The 17,284-nt window shown below is 36.4% G+C and overlaps 1 pseudogene; it reads left to right on the top strand.

Annotated features, from left to right (window-relative positions):
* The first annotated feature begins 4,006 nt into the window (after nucleotides 1-4,006).
* Nucleotides 4,007-16,779, top strand: LOC147789860 (uncharacterized; annotated as a pseudogene).
* Nucleotides 16,780-17,284: the final 505 nt, after the last annotated feature.

The raw sequence follows: 17,284 nt of genomic DNA, 5'->3' as shown, positions 1-17,284 counted from the left end.
TTTTGGAAACCTTGTTCTAAATTGAGTCACTCCACAATCGAACTTGATCAAGGCTTGATTGAATGGCTCGGGTGCAATTCTACCACAAGAATTGCTTGATACTTAGAAATGGCAAATATGATGCTCGGATTTCTAAGGGAAATGCTCAATTTGAGATCTTAATTACATTCATCCATGAATATGAATTTTACATAACATATTGTTGATATTTATAGTCTCCCGACAAAAGACGTTTGTGGACGAGAATTATTCCCGATCTTCTTTAATCACCACAAATGATATGAACGAAAAGACATCAATCATACAATATACTTCAATGAAGATGTGAAGAAAAGGTTATCAAAATTATCAAAACATGTTTCAATTCATGCCACATTGAAGAAGAATGAAGTTTGATTGTTATAAATTTTGGGTGGGTTACAATTTAGAGTAATTTAGAGTTATTGTATTTTAAGACTTTTTATTTACTTTAGGTTACATTTACATAATGGTTAATTATGGCCATTAAGCATGAATGTTACAACTCTTGGAATGCCTTTAATAGTTTCATTTTTTAGGCTATATAGAGCAATGTATGTTGTATTTATAGGGAGACTTGTAAAATATAGTAAAATGAGCATTTGTGCTTTCTTTAGCCAATGGCTAAGTTTATTTGCAATTCTATGTAGTTTAAGTTGCATGTAGAATCATTCAAGCTCGACATGATCAATCTTGTTTGTGGAGTGATTTGAATCTCAATCAAGTGTTCTTGCATTGAGATATTTGATTAACAAGAATCATTCAAGCTCGACATGATCAATCTTGCTTGTAGAGTGATTCGAATCTCAATCAAGTGTTCTTGCATTGAGATATTTGATCAACAAGAATCATTCAAGCTCGACATGATCAATCTTGCTCCTGGAGTGATTCGAATCTCAATCAAGTGTTCTTGCATTGAGATACTTGATCAACAAGAATCATTCAAGCTATACATGATCAATCTTGCTTGTGGTGTGATTCGAATCTCAAACAATGTTCTTGCCTTGAGATATTCGATCAACAAGGTAATCCGAATCTTATTCCTCTTGTATTGATTCCTTATCTTATCATTTGGTATCAGAGCTTCAGGCTCAAGATTGGATATATGTTTCATTTGCATTTCTTTTCAATTTGTTTTTATCTTTATAGTTTTTAATCGACCCAAAATAAAAAAATCCATTCTGGGCTCTACTAAAAAATTTGAGAGGTGAGAATGAGAGCTTCATTTGTGTACATGAGTGCAAACAGAGTGGCCTAAAATTCCTTAAGTGTATACACGTGAGAGAGTGTTGTGAGGTCCTTTGTATTTCCATAACTTATTTTTTGCAGCAAAGTTTCACAAATAGATTCGAGGACGAATCTTCTTGAAGAAGTGGAGAATGATATGAACCAAAAGACATCAATTATACAATATACTTAAATGAAGATGTGAAGTAAAGGTTATCAAAATTATCAAAAGATGTTTCAATTCATGCCACATTGAAAAAGAATGAAGTTTGATTGTTATAAATTTTGGGTGGGTTACAATTTAGAGTAATTTAAAGTTATTATATTTTAAGACTTTATTTACTTTAGGTTACATTTAGGTAATGGCTAATTATGACCATTAAGTATGAATGTTACAACTCTTGGAATGCCTTTAATAGTTTCATTTTTTAGGGTATATAGCCATGTATGTTGTATTTGTAGGGAGACTTGTAAAATATAGTAAAAGGAGCATTTGTGCTTTCTTTAGCCAATGACTAAGTTTATTTGCAATTCTATGTAGTTTTAGGTTGCATGTAGAATCATTCAAGCTCAACATGATCAATCTTGCTTGTGGAGTGATTCGAATCTCAATCAAGTGTTCTTGCATTGAGATATTTGATCAACAAGAATCATTTAAGCTAGACATGATCAATCTTGCTTGTGGAGTGATTCGAATCTCAAACAATGTTCTTGCCTTGAGATATTCGAACAACAAGGTACTCCGAATCTTATTCCCCTGCAGAGAAGACTGATTTATAGCCTTACCTAATATTGAGGAGTTGTTGCACATTGCAATTAAGATCGAGAGGCAAATCCAACGAAGGTCTCAACGGTATTCTTCTAAATTTTTTCCCAATAATACTTCTACATGGAAAAAGGATAGTAAGAACATTAATTATAAGCATAAAAATCAAGAGATTAATGAGAAGCCTCAAGCTAAATTTGAGAAAGGGGAGAGTTTTAGAACAGGGAAAGAAAAAGTAGAAAAGTCTAATGTTCGAAATAGAGATTTAAAGTGTTGGAGATGTCAAGGGGTAGGACACTATAGGAGAGATTGCCCAAATGCAAGAATTATGACCAGCAAGGAGGGAGAAATTGTTACGGATGACGAGGCACATGACGACATAAATGAGGAAACTGATGAGAGTGAGGAGTTTAGTGAAGTAAACACCCACATTAAGGAGGACAGCCTAGACCAACGGGAGAAGTCTTGTTCAATCTGTACCTTGTAATTGATAGCGGTAGTTGCACCAATGTTGTGAGTAATTTAAAGGCACAACTACATCCACGACCCTCCAAGCTTTAATGGTTGAATGATCATGGGGAAGTACGGGTAACTCAACAAGCTCTTTTTTCTTTTACTATTGGAAAATATGTTGATGACTGATAAGAATCATGGTGTTCCAAACGTTACACAAGTGAAGCCTAATAGATTTTAAGTTTATTTCTTTAGCCACTCAAACATATCAACATTTGTTGAAAAATTTTATTGTTTTTTTTTTTTTTTTTTTTTTTTTTCATTTTGCAATGGTCAATTGGTCAAAATTGACTTCGTCATTTGTGGAGTTTAAAGGGGATCGGGATTGAATCCCGTCCACAAACGTCTTATGTCGGGAGACTATAAATACCCACAATATGTTATGTAAAATTCAGATTCGTGGATGAATGTAATTCAGATCTCAAATTGAGATGTTTCCCTTAGAAATCCGAGCATCATATTTGCCATTTCTAAGTTTCAAGCAATTCTTGTGGTAGAATTGCACCCGAGCCATTCAATCAAGCCTTGATCAAGTTAGATTGTGGAGTGACTCAATTTAGAACAAGGTTTCCAAATCTAGCTTCTAGATCTTCGATCGTAAGAGGTAATCTAATTCTAGCCTTATCTCTTGGTTGATCCGAATTTCGTATAAGAAGGTGTTAATTACTTTGATTCAAAGGTTCTTGCTTCAACAAAAGCTTGGATCGTTGGGCTGAGGATTAGGGTTGCCTTATATCAATTTGGTATCAGAGTATAGGTTTACATCTTTGTGGCCGACTCTAGAATTGATTTTATCTTTGATTTCTGCTCTTGTTTATCTTTTCTTTAAATTTCTCCATTTATTTTCTTGCTGTCATTTCCGCCATTATTCATCAACTTTTCACTTTGTTCTCATTTTCTTCCTAAAGATCACATTGAGATCTTGAAAAAAAAAAAATCTTATCATATTTGTTCTTACGATTGTGATTATAAACGATATTTGTCATTTTTTTAGATCATTTGCATGTTTATTTGAAGATCAAATAAACTTCGATTCACATCTTTTTCTTCATCCATCTAAATCTAGAACCGTTGTGTTTGGTATATTTTTTTTCTCATAATCTACGCTTGAAGATAACTTCTAAATTTCCGAATTCTGTAAAAAGGAGAGTTAGATTGTTCTTAAAATCTTCACGTCCTTTCTTTTTGGATTTTTTTTTCAATGTGTAATTATATCCAAAAATATCTTCGTGTCCCTTCTTTTTTTTTGTTCACGTCTTGTTTTATTTTGTTGTTATTTCATAATTAACTTATCTTGATTGCCTTGAATAGCTTGCTACTATCAGAATTGCTTTACCGATATATTAGCCTACTTTGATCATAATTTAGTCACTTTCCCAAACAGCCTACCTTTGTGTGTATAAACATGAGTGTCCCTGAGTGTAAAATCAGTGAGTTGAGTGTGTGAGGTCCTAAACATATTCCACTACTGTTTGTACAATCATGAACCAAGATGGAGGACATGGAGGGGAGATCAATGAAGCTAGGTGGAGAGAAGCACAGGTCGGAACAATTACTCGTTTGAATCAAGTTATTAGTACATTGACAGACCGGATGGAGCGAATTGAAATAGCCTTAGGTAATCTTCAAGGGAGGGAAGTACTCTTGAATGAAGGAGTTGAAAATGAAGAAGATGACAATGTCACCCTTTTAGCGGGACATAGTCCTAGGGGAGGGAGAGATGTCGGTCGAGGGAGAGGAAGAGTCAGAAGAAGGGGTAGAGAAATTTTAGCACAAAAAAGAATTGAGAGGGAGTACTAGTATGAGAGAGAAAAAGAAAAAGGAATCGAGGGAGTAAAGCTAAAAATTCCAACTTTCTATGAGAGCAAAATTGAGCATGTCTTCGATTGCAACAATTTTAGTGAAGAAAGAAAGTTGAAGCTTGCCGTGGCTGAATTTTGTGATTACGCCATTATATGGTGGACATCTTTGAAATTAGAGTGAAGGAGAAATTATGAAGAACCAATTGAAATGTGGGAGGAATTGAAGACATTAATGAGAAAAAGGTACATTCCTAAGCATTATTCTCGAGTACTCAAGCAAAAACTCTATACTTTACAACAGGGATCCAAAAGTGTTGAAGAATATTACAAAGAAATGGAGACCTTATGTGTAGAGCATGTATTGATGAAGATGAGGAAGATATAATGGCTAGATTTCTTGGTAGGTTAAACCGACAACTTGCTCATCAAGTGGATAGGCAAGCGTACTTTGATATGCAAGAATTGTTACACCTTGCTGTCAAAATCGAAGGGCAACTAGCTTGGGAGAAGGATAACTCCAAGAGGTATGGTATTTCAAAGTCTATTACTTTCAACACTTGGAAAAAGAATGCAAATATTGAAAAGATAGATTTCAAAGTTTGAGGCAAATATGATCTTGACAAAAAGAACAAAGCTGAGACCTCCAAAGGTAAAGAGAAAGCGGAGGAATATAAGGAGATTCGAAAAAGAAATAGAGACATCAAATGTTGGAAATGTCAAGGAATTGGTCATCTTAGTCGTGATTGTCCTAACAAGAGAGTCATGATTATCAAGAATGGACAAGTTGTCACAGATAGTGAGGAAAGTGACCATGATGAGCTAGTTGAAGAGGAAATCCAGGAGACTGAGGAGGAACTAGAAGATGGGAGTCATTTGGTACTTATAACCAGAAGACTTCTTAAAACTCAAGTTACTGAGAATGATGTTGATGATCAAAGAGACAACCTATTTCACACAAGGTGTTTGGTCAAGGGGACTCCTTGTAGTCTTGTAATTGATAGTTGAAGCTGCACCAATGTCGTAAGTACAATGCTGATCAAAAGGTTGCTAATTCCAACCCAGCACCATCCTAAACCTTACAAGCTTCAATGGCTCAATGACAGTGGAACAATGAAGGTAACTTATCAAGCTTTAATATCTTTTACTTTAGAAAAATATAAAGATGAAGTTCTTTGTGATGTTTTATCAATGCATGCTGGAGACATATTGCTTAGCCGACCATGGCAATTTGACAGGAGGGTTATGTATGATGGCTATTTGAATCGGTATTCTTTTGTCAAAGATGGTAGAAAAACCACTCTTGTACCTTTGAGTTCTGCAAATGTATTTGCTGATCAATTAAAGTTGGAACAAAAAAAGAAAGAGTTTGAGGAAAAAGAGGTGAGTGAAAAAATAGAGAAAAGTCAACGAGAAAACCATAGTGAAGAAAATAATGAAATTGGAAAAAAAGGAAAGAATGTGAGTTGTTTGGCTAGAGTTGGAGAGGTTAGAAGGGCAATGTTCTCACAAAAAACCATCTTTGTACTTGTGTACAAGGAAGGATGTTTGGTCTCTAACGATAATAATTTGTCTTTGCCTAGTATGTTTCAATCTCTTTTACAGGAATTTGATGACGTATTTCAAGATGAAGTCCCTAAAGGACTACCTCCCATTAGAGGTATTGAACATAAAATAGACTTCATTCCAGGGGCAGTAATTCCTAATAGGCCAGCTTATAGAGCGAACCCAACTGAGAATAAAGAAATTAGAAGGCAAGTAGAGGAGCTTATGGAGAAGGGGTATATACAAGAGAGTTTGAGTCCATGTTCTGTACCAGTCTTATTGGTGCTGAAGAAAGATGGAACGTGGCGCATTTGCGTGGATTGTAGAGCCATCAACAAAATCACGGTGTGGCAACACTACTTATGGCCTAGAGAATTTGTGATCCACTCTGATCATGAAAGCTTGAAGTATCTTAAGGGTCATAGCAAACTGAACTGTAGGCATGCAAAGTGGGTGGAGTTTATTGAAACATTTCCGTATGTCATCAAATATAAGAAAGGTAAGGATAATGTGGTAGTTGATGCATTATCTAGAAGGTACATTGAGCATATTAAAGAATTATATCGAGATGACCACGACTTTGGAATTATTTATGCATCTTGTCGTACAAAAATAGCTGTAGATGATTATTATTAAGTGTTTCATGAATTCTTATTTAAGAATAAGTAAGCTTTGTATTCCTAAATGCTCTATCAGAGATTTGCTTGTAAAAAAAGCACATGGTGGTGGCTTAATGAGACATTTTGGGATTAATAAAACTTATAATATGTTGCATGAACACTTATTTTGGCCGAAATTGAAGCATGATGTTCATAAATTTTGTAGTCAATGCTTTAAATGCAAAGAAGCTAAATCTAGATCACAACCAAATGGATTGTACACTCCTTTGAATGTACCTAATGAACCTTGGACTAATATATCTATGGATTTTGTTCTTGGTTTACGGCACACTAAAAAGGGTAAAGATAGTATTTTTGTTGTGGTAGACAGATTTAGTAAGATGCCTCATTTTATTGCATGTAACAAGACGGACGATGCAAAACATGTTGCTGGCTTATTTTTTAGGGAAGTAGTAAGATTACATGGAATCCCTAGAATAATTGTTAGTGATAGGGATGCTAAATTTCTAAGTCACTTTTGGAAAGTATTGTGGGGGTAAATTGGGTACCAAATTGTTGTTTTCAACTACATGTCATCCTTAGACGCATGGACAAACTGAGGTGGTTAATAGAACATTAGAAGCATTGCTTAGGGCTATTATTTCTAAGAATATTAAGTCTTGGGATGAATGTTTGTCATTTGTAGAGTTTGCATATAATAGAGCAATTCGTAGTACAACTCATTGTTCTCCTTTTGAAGTTGTTTATGGATTTAATCCACTTACGCCTCTTGATTTGCTTCCTATTCATTCTAATATGTTTGTGAGTGACGCAGCCACAAGTAAGGCAGACTTGATCAAAACATTGCATAAGGAGGTGAAGGAGAGAATTGAGAACCAAAATTTCAAAGTTGCTTCAAGGATTAACAAAGGACAGAAGTAAAACATTTTTAAACCTGGTGACTGGGTTTGGATACATTTTCGCAAGGAGCGATTCCCATCTCAACGGAAAACAAAGTTACATCCAAGAGGGGATGGTCCTTATCAAGTCCTTGAAGGAATTAATAACAATACATATAAAATTGACCTTCCCGAAGACTTTTCAGTACATTCTACTTTCAATGTTGCTGACTTGAGTCCTTTTGATGTAGGTGATGATTTTTCTGATTCGAGGACGAATCCTTTTGAAGAGGAGGAAGATGATAAGAATCATGGTGTTCCAAACGTTCCAACTGGACCTATTACACGATCCAAGGCGAAGAAGATTCAACAAACATTCATTCTTCATCTACAAAATTGGATCGACTCGGTTCAACCATCATTTGTAGAATTAGAAGCTGATACGATTGACGAAGGACAATATTCTTTTGAAGAGGGGGAAGATGATAAGAATCATGGTGTTCCAAACGTTCCAACTGGATCTATTACACGATCCAAGGCGAAGAAGATTCAACAAACATTCATTCTTCATCTACAAAATTGGATTGGCTCGGTTCAACCATCATTTGTAGAATTAGAAGCTGATACGATTGACGAAGGACAATATTCTTTTGAAGAGGGGGAAGATGATAAGAATCATGGTGTTCCAAACGTTCCAACTGGACCTATTACATGATCCAAGGCGAAGAAGATTCAACAAACATTCATTCTTTATCTACAAAGTTGGATCGGCTCGGTTGAAGTTGGAAAACATTAAAACAAGTGAAGCCTAATAGATTTTAAGTTTATTTCTTTAGCCACTCAAACATATCAACATTTGTTGAAAAATTTTATTGTTTTTTTTTTTTTTTTTTTCATTTTGCAATGGTCAATTGGTCAAAATTGACTTCGTCATTTGTGGAGTTTAAAGGGGATCGGGATTGAATCCCGTCCACAAACGTCTTTTGTCGGGAGACTATAAATACCCACAATATGTTATGTAAAATTCAGATTCGTGGATGAATGTAATTCAGATCTCAAATTGAGATGTTTCCCTTAGAAATCAGAGCATTAGAAATCAGAGCATCACATTTGCCATTTCTAAGTTTCAAGCAATTCTTGTGGTAGAATTGCACCCGAGCCATTCAATCAAGCCTTGATCAAGTTAGATTGTGGAGTGATTCAATTTAGAACAATGTTTCCAAATCTTGCTTCTAGATCTTCGATCGTAAGAGGTAATTTAATTCTAGCCTTATCTCTTGGTTGATCAAAATTTCGTATAAGGAGGTGTTAATTACTTTGATTCAAAGGTTCTTGCTTCAACTAAAGCTTGGATCGTTGGGCTGAGGATTAGGGTTGCCTTATCAATGAAGTTTTATGTGATGTTGTATCTATGCATGTTGGAGATTTACTACTGGGGAGGCCTTGGCAATTTGATCGTCGGGTAATGTATGATTGGTATGCAAAACGATACTCTTTTACTCACAACTGTAGAAAAACTACTCTTATTCCATTGTCTCCAAAAGATGTATTTATTGGAAAAGAAAAGACAAGAGGCTGATGCAAAAGCAGAGATTGAAAAAGAATCAAGTGAAAAAAAGAGCTTGAGTGAAAAGCAAGAGAGTATCACTCAGCCTAGAGAAAAAAAAGAAAGAAAAGTCAAATCAGTAAGCTTGTATGTTAGATCAAGTGAGGCTAGGAATGTTTTGCTCTCTAACAAGACTATTCTTGTACATATGTGCAAGGGGTCTTGTTACTTTACTAACATGCTTAACCCTTCTTTGCCTAGTGATTTTGTTGTGCTTTTGCAAGAGTTTGAAGTTTTATTTTCCGAGGAGATGCCTAGTAGTTTGCCACCACTTAGAGGGACTGAACACAAGATTGACTTCATTCCTGGCGCACCCATTCCAAACTGACTAGCTTATAGGACTAATCCAAAGGAGGCTGAAGAGATACAAAGGCAAGTAACTGAACTCCTTGCTAAAGGGTATGTACGTGAAAGTTTGAGTCCTTGTTTTGTTCCAGTTATTCTTGTACCTAAGAAAGATGGTTCTTGGCGTATGTGTGTTGATTGTAGGGCTATAAACAAGATAACTATAAAGTATAGGCATCCAATTCCCAGATTAGATGATATGCTTGATGAATTGCATGGATGTAGTCTTTTTACTAAGATTGATTTAAAATCGGGTTATCATCAAATTCGCATGCATATTGAGGATGAAGTGGAAAACAGCTTTTAAAACCAAGTATGGTCTTTATGAATGGTTGATTATGCCTTTTGGATTAACTAATGCACCTAGTACATTCATGAGACTAATGAACCATGTCTTACGAGAATACTTAGGTAAGTTTGTGGTTGTTTATTTTGATGACATCCTTGTTTACTCTAAATCTTTAGATGATCATATTACCCATGTACGCAATGTTTTGACTACTTTAAGAAACGAATGTTTGTACGTAAATTTAAAGAAATGTAGCTTTTGCATGAAAAAAGTTAACTTTCTTGGTTTGTAGTTTCATCTAATGGTGTTGAGGTTGATGAGGAGAAAGTGAAGGCTATAAAAGATTGGCCTACACCTAAAAATGTAAGTGAGGTAAGAAGTTTTCATGGTCTTGCAAGTTTCTACCGTAGGTTCATTAAGAATTTTAGTACAATTGCTTCACCCTTGAATGAACTTGTTAAGAAAAATGTATCCTTTATATGGAAAAAAGATCAAGAACTTGCTTTTAATACGTTGAAAGAAAAATTGAGTTATGCTCCCTTGCTTGCATTACCTAATTTTGAGTCTACTTTTGAAATTGAATGTGATGCTAGTGGAGTAGGGATAGGTGCTGTATTAATGCAAAATCAAAGACCTTTAATGTTCTCTAGTGAGAAGTTGACTGGTGCATCTTTGAGGTATCCAACTTACGACAAAGAGCTTTATGCTTTGGTTCGTGCATTGCAAACCTGGCAACATTATCTTTGGCCTAAGGAGTTCATTATTCATACGAATCATGAAAGTTTAAAGCATTTGAGAGTACAAAATAAACTCAACAGACGACATGCTAAGTGGTTAGAATTTATTGAAACATTCTCTTATGTCATAAAATATAAACAAGGTAAGAAGAACATTGTTGCAGATGCTTTATCACGAAGGTATGTCCTCCTCAATACTTTGAATGCTAGGTTGTTGGGTTTTGAACACATAAAGGATTTGTATCAACATGACATGTTCTTTGCTCCTTTTGTTGAATACTGTGAAAAAGGACTCATTGTGGATAATTACTTGTTGTTAGATGGATTTTTGTTTCGAAAAGGCAAACTTTGCATACCATCTTGTTCCATCCGTGAGCTACTTGTGAGGGAAGCTCATGGAGGTGGTTTAATGGCACACCATGGAGTTTCTAAAACTTATGATATGCTCTCTGAACATTTTTTTTGGTCTAAAATGAGACATGATGTTCATAAAGTTTGTGCTCGTTGCATAGCATGTAAACAAGCTAAGTCTAGGCTTCAACCACATAGTTTATACTCCCCATTACCGGTTCCTAATGGTCCTTGGATTGATATATCAATGGATTTTGTTTTAGGTTTACCTAGGACTATGAAAGGTTATGATAGCATCTTTGTTGTGGTTGATCGATTTAGTAAAATGACTCATTTTATTCCTTGTCACAAAACTGATGATGCAAAACATATTGCTAGACTTGTTTTTTAGGAAAGTTGTACGATTGCATGGCATTCCTAAAAGCATCGTTAGTGATCGTGATGTAAAATTTTTAAGCCACTTTTGGCGTGTTTTATGGGGTAAGTTAGGAACTAAGCTAGTATATTCAACTACTTGTTATCCTCAAAGGGTTGGACAAACTGAAGTTGTTAACAGAACCATGACTACTATGCTTAGGGCTATTATTGATAAAAATCTTAAGACTTCGGAGGATTGTTTGCCATTTATAGAATTTGCATATAATATGGTTGTTCAGAGCACTACTAAATGCATATGTTTTGAAATTGTTTATGGCTTTAATTCTTTTAACCCCCATTGACTTGTTACCTATACCTTCAAAAGAATTTGTGAATTTTGATGCAAATGCCAAGGTTGAGTTTGTTCATAAACTACACAAGCAAGTAAAAGAACAAATTGAGAAACAAAATTCCAAGGTTGCCACCCGAATTAATGACGTAAGATTGTCATCTACAAGCCAGGAGATTGGGTTTGGGTGCATTTCCGAAAAGAAAGATTTCCTACTCAAAGAAAATCTAAGCTTTTACCATGAGGAGATGGACCTTTTCAAGTTCTTGAGCGCATCAACGACAATGCTTATAAAATTGATTTACCAGGTAAGTACGGTGTTAGTGCAACTTTTAATGTTGTTGATTTAAGTCCCTTTGATGTAGGTGATGGCTTGGATTCGAGGATGAATCCTTCTCAAGAGGGGGAGAATGATATGAACCACGACAAAGGAATTTTCATACATCAAGGTCCAATTACAAGGACGAGAGCCAAGAAGCTACAACAAACCTTTTACAGTTATATTCAAGCTATGGTGAGCTCATCAAAGGAAATTCTAAAAGACGTTGGAGACCTCTCTTATATGTTATACAAAGTTGAGCTTCAAGACAGAGATGAATTAAATTCACTTTAAGTTGCATTTAATAAACTCCGCTGAATTTATCAAACTAGTCAAAGGATGACTAATAAGCACATTTTATTATTTGCATTATTTAATTATAGTTTAACTATTTGTTTGTCATATTTAAGGTATTTTTAAATATAGGAGTTAAGGTTATATTGTAACCCACGTAGGTTACTATATTCCACCATTAACTAGCCATTTTAATATGGAGGTTGTGGGTATTTCTCATTTACTAATCCATTTAATTTGGGAGTTATGTATCACATAGGTTAAGGTTTGTAAAGGCTATATAAAGCCTTCTTTTCTTTGATTAGACATGACATTTTGGAATTAAGAATAAAATTTCTATTTTAGCTTTGTTGAGAGCTAAACTTTCTTTGCAAATTCTTGTGTTTACAACTTGCATGCTAGAGTCATTCAAGTGGTATTGATCAAACCTCTTGTGGAGTGATTCGAATCACGAGTTTAGAAACGAGTTTTCTTTACTCTTGATTTTGATCATCAAGGTAATTTGTTTCATACTTTCCCAGGGGTTGATTTCCATATCAACAAAAGAATAAGTCAAATTGACCATTATTTATAAAATTAAAAAGAGTTTTTTTAACAAATGTTGATGTGCTTGAGTGGCTAATGCAACAGGTTTAAAATCAATTAAGTTCTCTGAGCGTAGGTTTGAATTATGTTGTTGACATTTTTTAATCGACATCGTTGAATCTTCTTGGCATCGACATTTTTTTTTTAATCTTTTTGGCAATAGGTCCATTTGGAACACTACTTTTTTTTTTTTAATCTTCTTGGCAATAGGTTCATTTGGAGCACCGTGATCGACATTTTTGAATCGATATTTTTTCTAATCTTCTTGGCATTGACATTTTTTTTAATCTTCTCGAAAATAGGTCTATTTGGAACACCGTGATTCTTATCATAAATCTATCTGGATAATTGATTCAGGAGCCACTAATCATGTTTATTCTTCTTTTCAAGAAAGTGACTCTTGGAAGCAGTTAAATGAGGGAGAAATGATCATGAAGGTAGGCACTAGAGAGGTTGTGTCATTGGAAGCTTCAAGTTATTTTTAAACAAATCTTATTTACTTTTAGAAAATGTATTTTTGGTTCCTAAGTTGAAGAGGAACCTAATTTCAGTTTCATGTTAAGTTGAACAATTTCATTCCTTGAACTTTTATAGTAACAAAGTTGTTGTTTCGAAAAATGTTTTTGAGAGTTGTTCCGCTTTTGTTTAAAATAACTTGTATGTGCTAAGACCATCAGCATGTAAGACACTTCTAAATACTGAATTATTTAAAATGGCTAAATCTAGAACAAAAAGACATAAAGTTTCTCGAAAAGATGACACCTATCTTTGGCATCTAAGGTTGGGTCACATCAATTTAGATAGAATTGAAAGATTGGTAAAAAATGGTCTTCTAAGCAAGTTAGAGTTGGACACTTTACTAGTATGTGAATCCTGCTTAGGAGGAAAAATGACTAGAAGACCTTTTACTGGAAAGGATATAGAGCCAAAGAACCCCTAGAACTTATACATTCAAACTTATGTGGTCTGATGAATGTTAAAGCTAGAGGAGTGTAACGACCCTAATTTTTACCTATTTAATCTAAGGTCATTACTATACCTTGGAATGCGAAATTACATTACATGAGCCCTGAATATAAATGCGACTTAACACTCGCCTTTTATTATCTCGTGAAAGAGAAAAACAAATACAAGGTAAAGAAAGGAAAAGAACAATACTGAAATAATTGTCTCAATCTACCCTAAGGTTTATTATGCGATTACAATTCAACCTACACTAATTTATACTAATGAAGTAAACAAAATTCAACCTAAACTAACCTATACTAGGAAATGGAAAGCAAATACCCTATGCATGTGCCACGGTCCCGGGGTGTACGATGCCACCGACGACCTCACATGGGTGCCTTGCCTTTATCTGAAAAGTAAAGTAGCACGAGGCTTGAGTATATCTAGAATACTCAGTAAGTGACCCCCTATCGGGGTTATGCAACATTCACATGCAATGAAATGATGGGACCTATCTTTCGTTTCGTTTTGTTTTCCCTATGGTGCTGTCCTAACAGGTAAACTTTGGACGTGTACCATATACTCTACACACAACCCATACGTGTGAGTATGGGCTCACTAGCTAGTTCGCACACTGCTGGACCACTTTTCTTATCCGGTGGGCATGCTCTGGGAGCCCCTTATGCCGGTACCCGTTAGAACTAGTAACCGTCACGGTAGCGCTATGCAAAGCATAACGATCGTTGTCCTGCCATTGGATGTACGTGTTCGTACCCTTGTGATGGGATAGGGGTATCCTCCCAGATGCATGAACACACAATATGCATGAGGTCCCCGCTAGTCCTACATTTATCATTAATGAACATAACCCCCTGTCACGTTTCATACTTACATGTCATTCTCATTTTCATTTCTTTATGTATCAGGCATATTCCTAACGGGGTTATGTTTTCATGCATTTTACCTTATTTCATGTCATACAATTCATGCTGTTTACATTCAGATATTCCATACAATCATGTCATAATCATTCAAGAACAACATATCGTCACATGCATTACATATCACATCAAACTAAGCAGCATACATAGCATAGATTCACGTTCACGTGATTACGTACTTAAGCACAACAAACTAGCATACAATTTAATGACACGTGCGAATCAATGGGCACGTGCCAACAAACAGCAATTAACGCGTAACCTACGACGGGTGAGCAACTTACTTGGTAGGCCTTAGCTGAAGTACTCCCTAGAATATAAATGTAAGCTCCTAGCTCCTCGTGAACATTCTACGCTTCCATTGTGGTTGGTTCCTATTGGTTCATTCGTCACCTTCGTTAGTATTTCACAAACATAATTAATTTTCAACTTGAATTTGTGAAATACGACCTTAAAATGATCTATTTCACCTTAAAAAGGGCCGAAACTAAGTCCGGGAGGGTCAGAACGGTGACAAACGGGCTGGAAATAGGTTTCTCGAGCCGAATAAGCCGCCGAAGCCGAGAAGTCGCCGCCGAGCCGATTAAGCCGTCGGAGCCAAGGGGAGCCGCATTGCAGACGTGCCACGTGGCACAACCAGAGGGCGACGCGTGTGCAGCGGTCTCAGGTCGAGGCGCGGGTTATCGGATCGCTCACGGGTTTAGGGTTGTTCGCCGGTGACAGGCCGGCCCAGGCTGAAGAAAAAGTGCAGGTGGGCTGGGCTAGGCGTGGTGCGTTGAACTGGGCTTGGAGGTCTCAGGTCAAGGCTGTTGGGTTGGGCCGTAACTGGGCTTACGCGTTTTGGGCTGAAGCAACTGGGCCGCGGGAACCGTCGTGTACTGAGCTGACCTAAGGTGATTGGGTTCGGTTCGGGTTGCGGGATCCGACCCTTGGGTCGCACTTCGTCTTCTTCACCCGGTTGCCTGCGGGTTTTTCCAGTGACTTTTCTCTCTCCTTGTTAACGTCCTTTCGACGTCCTTTTTCCCTCCTATTTCCTCTGTTCCCGAGTCTCTTCCTCCCCCTAACTCCATTTTGGGTATGGATTTGGTTTGTAAAGGCCTCACACTCCCGGATCTGGAGAAGTTCAGAAATCCGACGTTCTGTCTCCCTTGCCGATGGTGTTCAACGTATAGGATTCGTCTAAATCTACCCCTGATGTGTGTAAAAGGTTCTGGGATTACTTTTGTTGCGTAAAATGGTGGTTTTGATGTCGATTTCGTAGGGTTTGGCCTCGCCGGAGTTTCGTTGAATTTTCTCTGTCCTCTTCATTTTTCTCTATTTTTTTTTGTTCTTTGCAGGTTGTTTTGGGGTGGCTGAAGGTCGGGGTCGAGTTTCGTGGCATCCCAGCCTTCGGTCGCCCTTTGTGGGTCGTGTGCGAACCAAAACTCCGACGTTCGCCAGAGTTTTCGGTTCTGCCGACGACTTTTTTTTTTTAACAAAACTGAAGTTGAGAATTTATTAGGTAAATCCATCAGAACACTTCGACCAGATTGCAGTAGAAAGTACATGGATATGAATTTCCGAGACTATTTGATAGAAAATGGAATAACATCCCAACTCTTAGCTCCCGAAACACCTCAACAAAATGGAGTTTCAGAGAGGAGAAACAGAACTTTGTTAGTCATGGTTCGATCGATGATGAGTTATGCTCCACTACCAAATTCTTTTTGGGGATATGCAGTGGAGACTGCATTATACATATTGAATGTAGTTCCATCCAAAAGTGTCACTATGACACCTTTTGAATTGTGGAAGGGTCGTAAAGCTAGTTTAGAACACTTCAGAATTTGGGGATGTCCAGCACATGTGTTGAATACAGATCCAAAGAAATTGGAACCTCGTTCTAAAGTATGCCTATTTGTAGGTTATCCTAAAGAGACTAGAGGTGGTTACTTCTACAGTCCGGAAGAAAATAAAGTATTTGTAACGACAAATGCTATTTTTTTAGAAGAAAATCATATGAGAAATCATAAACCTCGTAGTAAGATAGTGTTAAATGAATTAAATGAAGCTACTAATACATCAACAAGAGTTGTTGATAGTTCCATTCCTTCTGATAATCGGATACATCCATACCAAGAATTGGGAACGCCTCGTCGTAGTGGAAGGGTTAGAAAACAACCTAACAGTTACATAGGCTTGACTGAAGCTCAAGTTGTCATAACTGATGATAACATCGAGGATCCATTGTCTTTTAAACGAGCAATTGATGATGTTGACAAGGATGAATGGATCAAAGCCATGAACTTGTAGATCCTCCTGATGGGGTAAGACCTATAGGTTGTAGGTTGTAAATGGATTTACAAGAGAAAGCGAGGAGTAGATGGAAAGATAAAGACCTTTAAAGCGAGACTTGTGGCAAAAGGATTCAACCAAAGAGAGGGACTGAACTATGAGGACACTTTCTCTCCTGTTGCAATGTTAAAGTCTATTCGCATTCTCTTATCCATTGCCACATATTTTGGCTATGAGATATGGCAAATGGATGTGAAGACTGCTTTTCTAAATGGCAATCTTGAAGAGAAAATCTATATAAATCAACTAGAGGGGTTTATAAGCCAAGGTCAAGAGCAAAAGGTTTGCAAGCTTAAGAAATCCATTTATGGACTAAAACAAGCATCAAGATCTTGGAACATTAGATTTGACAGTACGGTTAAATCATATAGTTTTGAGCAAAATGTTGATGAACCTTGTGTATACAAGAAAATCAATAGAAAAGTAGTAGCTTTTCTTGTCTTATATGTAGATGATATTCTAC

The sequence above is a fragment of the Cucurbita pepo genome, chromosome 12 (genome assembly GCF_057944985.1).
Source record: "Cucurbita pepo subsp. pepo isolate OVF chromosome 12, ASM5794498v1, whole genome shotgun sequence".
Taxonomy (NCBI): domain Eukaryota; kingdom Viridiplantae; phylum Streptophyta; class Magnoliopsida; order Cucurbitales; family Cucurbitaceae; genus Cucurbita; species Cucurbita pepo.
The sequence above is the reverse complement of the archived record's forward strand: the minus strand, read 5'-3'. Positions and strand labels throughout refer to the sequence as shown.